The sequence below is a fragment of the Sabethes cyaneus genome, chromosome 2 (assembly GCF_943734655.1).
Source record: "Sabethes cyaneus chromosome 2, idSabCyanKW18_F2, whole genome shotgun sequence".
Taxonomy (NCBI): Eukaryota; Metazoa; Arthropoda; class Insecta; order Diptera; family Culicidae; genus Sabethes; species Sabethes cyaneus.
The window spans coordinates 3,228,957-3,235,081 of NC_071354.1; positions in this window are offsets into that span (position 1 = coordinate 3,228,957).

Genomic DNA, 6,125 nt, shown 5'->3' on the forward strand with positions numbered 1-6,125 from the left:
TGCTCCGCTCACTAGAAGAGAATTGTAGTAGTACCTGTATCACGCTATATTTTATCAGATTTAAACAGCTTTTCCCTATCTCAATAGTGTCCCAAATTTCGCCAAGTGTACGATGGGAATCTGTCCAAGTAGTGCCTGCAACTCGTGGTTCATACGCCTACGAAACTCTTGAATACGTCGTTGAATCTCTTTACTAGTATTATTATCGGCGGTGACCAGAAATCCCTAATATTTGAATTCATCAACCACTTCCAGTTCATCACCGTCAGTAGTCACTGTCCGTGGAAGGCGAACGTTGTTTTCTCTGGAACTTCTTCTTACCATATATTCTAGTTTCTAGTAAGCACATCCCCTTGCAGCAATCCTCTGCGCGATTCGAGTCCAGAGTCGCTTTGATCAGCCGCGTCAGTTTGTCCGGGAAACCGTAATCATACATTATCTGCCATAGCTATTCGCACTCGACTGTATCGTATGCTGCATGAAGTCCACGGAAATATTGTCCGGGAGCACGCTTTGCTCAATTTTGGAGAATTTGTCGGAGTGAAAATTTGATCTGTAGTAGCATGGGCCCGCATTAAGCCAGCTCTGGCATCGCTGAGCAGTACCAGTCTTTGGGCGGGTATTAAATGGAGAGAGTTACCTAGAAAAAGCGTCAAACATAGCTCTGGCTCTCTCAATCTCCCACCTAGCGCCTTCACGCAGATCTAAATCAAATGATGACGGTCGATTGCCTTACTCGGTAATGCTTCATGCACTTACTGAAGCAGCTAAGCTAGCAAGGTGCGAACTAGAGCGCCTGTTCTGGTTCTCCAGGTGAGGGGCGGCACACACAGCGTCTGTCTCGAAACGGGCGGCTGAATATGAAATGCTGTATCCCGCAAGCTATACCTAAGATGGCAGACCCATCAGCGGGATGTAGGTATCGCGACCTCGGTGAGGTAGTATACCGAAAACTCAATTACCACGAATAACGAAGAAAGATATTCAGGACGGAACAATCGGTATAGGACACGGAAAGGGACAAGGAAACGATTAAGGGATAATGATTGGAAACTTGGTACCTGGAATGTCCGAACTCTCCATGAACCGGCACGGGCTGGCTTGCTTGCTCGAGTGCTGCATCAACTCGGAGTGGAGATCGCTGCTATTCAGGAAGTTCGGTGGCCAAATTTCGGAGAAAGGGAGTTCCGTGCAATAGACCCTATTGCAGGCACTTCTTTCAAGTACCACATCTACTACAGTGGCGGTGAAAAAGCAGAACATGGAGTCGGTTTCGTAGTGTTGGGAAAACAAAAGCAACGAGTTATCCGGTGGAGGCCCGTAGATGACCGTATATGCGTGTTGAGGATTAAGGGCAAATTCTTCAACTATAGCCTAATCAACTTATACGCACCGACAAATGATAAATCCGACGATGCAAAGGACGCGTTTTCCGATAGGCTTGAGAGGACCTATGGAGAGTGCCCAAAAGACGACGTGAAAATCATTATCGGAGATGCAAATGCGCAGATCGGGAGGGACGAATTCTTCCGTCCAGTCATTGGAAGACATAGCCTTCATCTGTCGACCAATGATAACGGTCTGAGGCTCATAAACTTTGCCGCGGTCAGAGGAATGGCCATCTGTAGCACCTACTTTCCACGTTTGAATATTCGGAAACACACCTGGAGGCATCCAAATGGAGACTCTAGCTCTTGATTGACGGTCGACACTTTTCGGATGTTATCGATGTACGATCTTTTCGGGGACCAAATATCGACTCTGACCACTATCTCGTAGTGAGTAAGATTCGCGTAAGTCGAACACGGCGAAGGTTGCACTGAGAGGACGCTGCGTTTCAACATCCAACGGTTAACGGCAGACGGCGTAGCAGTAGAGTACGCCAGGAAGCTTGACTAACGAATCGCAGAACAGCAGGTAGAAGGAGAAGATATAAATGGACTGTGGAGGGACATCCATGGTGCCATCGAAACAGCTGCGAGAGAGGTGGTAGGCACGACGCGTGGAAAACAGCGTAACAGCTGGTTTGATGCCGAATGCCAGAGAGTGACAGATGAAAGGACCAGGCCAGGAGTCGCATGCTCACTGCGGCAACAGAGATACAGAGAGACTAAAGCTGTGGAAAAAAGAATCCATCGTCTAAAGAAACGCGTAAAAGTACGAGGAGCTATAAGTACTAAAGTACTATAAAACGGCGGTAGCAGCCAGGTGGAAGGAGTACATTCAGACACTATTGAATGGAGAGGTAAATGCGGAGATCAGCAGGGACAGGATAGAAATTGTAAGCGATGCTCAAGCTGTGGAGCCACCAAAACAGGAGGAGGTTAAAGAGGCAATCAGTGAGCTGAAAAACGGTAAGGCTGCTGGGAAGGACGGTATCCCGGCTGAGCTTCTAAAAGCGGGGAGCGAGCGGCTGTACGAAGCAATCCACCAAATCATTGTCAAGATCTAGGAGCAAGAACGAATGCCGGAGGAGTGGTTGGATGGCCTCATTTGCCCAATTTTCAAAAAGAGACATCGACTGGAGTTTTAAAACTACCAAGGAATTACATTGGTCAATTCTGCCTACAAGGTGCTTTCCCGTGCAGTCTGCAGACTGAGACCGTTAGCGGAGTCCTTCGTCGGCGAGTACCAAGCTGGTTTTGGTGAGGGTCGCTCCACTACGGATCAGATGTTTACCCTGCGACAGGTGCTAGAAGAGTTCCGGGAGTACAACTTGCAGACACACCATCTGTTTGTGGACTTTAAAGCGTCGTACGATTCAGTTAAACGAAATGAGCTGTGGCAGATAATGCTAGAACATGGTTTTCCGACGAAACTTGTTACGTTGATTCGTGCGATGCTAGACGGATCCAAATCATGCGTTAAAATAGCGGGTGAGACCTCAGCTGCTTTCGTGATGTTGAATGGACTGAAGCAAAGGGATGCACTCTCTAACCTGCTATTCAACATTGCCTTGGAAGGTGCATTTCGAAGGGCAAACGTGGAAAGGAAAAGAATCACGAAACCTCACATGCTACTTGGTTTTGCGGATGACGTCGATATCATCGGAATCAACCGTAGAGCAGTGGAAGAGGCCTTCTGGCCCTTTAAAAAGGAAGCGGCGAGATTGGGATTTACCATTAACACCGCCAAAACGAAGTACATGGTTGCTGGTAGGGAACGTGGGAGCCCAAGTGGTGTTGGTGCCGAGGTGGCGTTAGATGGGGAACGATATGAAGTAGTGGAGAAATTTATATACCTTGGTACACTCGTGACATGTGACAACGATGTAAGCCACGAAGTGAAACGACAAGTTGCAGCTGCGAATCGGGCTTTCTACGGATTACGTAGCCAGCTGAAGTCTCGTAGTTTGCAAATTCGCACAAAACTGGCGCTCTACAGAACACTAATCCCCACGGTTGCCCTTTACGGACACGAATCATGAACGCTAAAGGAAACTGATCGGCGAGTGATTGGGGTTATAGAGCGTTAAATTTTGCGATTCGAGGGGATTGGAGAACTGCAGCCCAGGACCGTCAGTACTGGAGGACCATAATTCGTTCGGCGCCGGATCGGTAACGGACCATTGCCACTAAACAACAACAACCAGTCTTTGGTTTTTTGATTTGTCTGGATTTGTTTGGGATTCCGTCAGGATCGGGCGCTTTCCTCGTTTTTAGCCACTGCCAACCGCAATGAGCTCTTCATTCGTGGCCCGAACGAGGGCAGCTTGTGTGGGTTGGTTTCCGGCGAGCTAGATACACCCGTCATCTTTCTTCCATCACCACCTGGTAAGCACAGGGGTTCAGGGGTTGGAATCCACATCACGGCATAGCTCCTGAAAATAGGATTTCTGGCTACACCTAACCTCTTTGTTGAGCGCCAACCGGGCCACTCTAAGCTCTAGAGGTGATATCGATGATCGTTTATTGTACCCCTGCAAAAGTTGCTGACAGAACCCACGTTTGTTGGACTCATTAACCGCCTAGATAGATTCGGATGCAAGGTGCTGGTTGAAGCCCCAAACGTCGTAGATCGCGCTTGGATAAGCGAAGCTGCTTAAAGACCAGAGGATGATCACGCACGCACGCAGAGTCACGGTGCAATCTGGAACGACTCAAGTTACCTGAAATCGCTACTGAGTACACGCAATGCCTTGAGGCAGTGCTGTTTTTCCGTTTTTCAGAGATAAACAGCGCCACCTGGAAGAAATGGAATGCGAGGACATGGAACAGCTGTATCGTTCTCTGGAAACGCATAAATTCTAGAAAATACTGAACGTATCCCGCAAAGGCTTTGTGCCTCGAGCCGAAACATGTCGGGATAAAGACGGAGGGATCTTATCGGATGAACGCGAGGTGATCGAAAGGTGGAAACAGCACTACAATGAGCAACTGAATGGCGCGGAGACAGAATACCAAGACAGCAGGGGTAATGTGCCGACTCCCTCAATAGGTGAAGTGATCGACGCCACGAAGCCATCAAGCAGCTCAAGAACAACAGCTGCAAAGATGACATCGCAGCGGAGCTTATCAAGGTCGGATAGGTCGGGTACCTGTCTGCACCGGCTGATAGTAAGAATCTGATAGTAAGATAGTAATCACCATCCACCGCCTATAAAGTGCTTTCTCAGGTTATTTTTCGTCGTCTATCGCCGCTAGTAAGTAGATTCGTGGGAAGGTATGGACCCGGTTCTGTGGACGCGCGATCGACAACGGACGAATCTTTGTATTGCGACTGATTCTCCAAAAGTGTGGCGAATACCAAGTTCCTATGCATCACCTATTCGTAGATTTCAAGGCCGCCTATGATACTATTGATCGTGAAGAGTTGTGGAAAACTATCGTAGACGCAACAATTTTAAGACACGTTTGAATGACACTATTTTTTGGGAACTTGGACCATGTTGCATGCCGTTTGTTTTGTTGCGTGCTTACGTTGTTAGTTGCCCTTTTATAACCGCAAATTTCCCCAGTCCCCAATCTCGCAGTATTTCCGTCCGTTTAGGAGCAAATCATATGACCATCAGTATTAATATTACGGATAAAACAGAATAATTAAAAAGCGTTTTCTGCTGACTTTATTTAAATATTTGTTTTAGTTTCATTTAGTAATGAGTAATCAACAAAAATAAAAACAAAAAAAACTACCTTTGGTTTAATGCACGTAAAAATGTGTCCTACAGCAGACTTCTGGTTTCGATTACACTGGTCAGTGAGGTACGAAAAATCTGACTTCGCATCTAATCAAATGTACGGAAAAAACACTGTTTTGCTAAACATGTCCTCTTTATTTATTGCCCAACAGTTCACCTACATTTTTCTATCCTGCGAACGAGCCGCATTGTACTTTTCTCCCATTACGCTAAAGAATGACATATTTTAACACCTAAATGATTCGTAGTTGTTTTTTTCCCGTGGCTAGATGCGAAAGATCGTATCTCGACCAGCGCTAGAAATGGCCTAACACAGCGCTTAACAAACGGGCTACAGTTTATTTACAAAACGATGCTCGCTACTAATAACTATATTGTCAATAGTCAAACTTGAGCCGCTATCATTCGTCGGTATGCAGGAATTGCGGTTGCTACTGACGTGTTGCTTAATATTTATAATTATGTTCTGTGTTTGTCAGTTACATTGTTTGTTATAAAGCTGGATGATTGACAACTATTTACACCTTTTTTCGCGGGTTGCTTCGATATGCTAGGCTATAGGCTGAAACCACGTTCGTTCATTCTCCGTATGAGAAGATCACTGTCAAAGAACAAACAAGCACTAGGAAACGATCCAAGAGTGAATTATTTCTGAAATTAAGTAAAGCGTGGTTATTGGGTCAGTTGGTATCACGTGTAAAGTTTCAGTAAGAAGCAATTGCGAGACTCACTGTTCTGACCAGGTGATAGGTAGATGTGAATGTCCTGCCCGGCGGCTGTGGTTGCTACTGGAAGTAGAAAAGAAATAGTAAACACAACGCGGTCCGGTTTCCGGAGAAGGTCCTGTATATGTTAATAGCAACGGCTTACGTGAAGAAGGGAATAACGATGGAGGGCGGTTTGTTACTGATGTGTTATTGTGGCACACGGGTCGTGGTTAGCGATTTTAGTAAATGAAAACACACTCAAGAAGCAAATCTTTCGATGC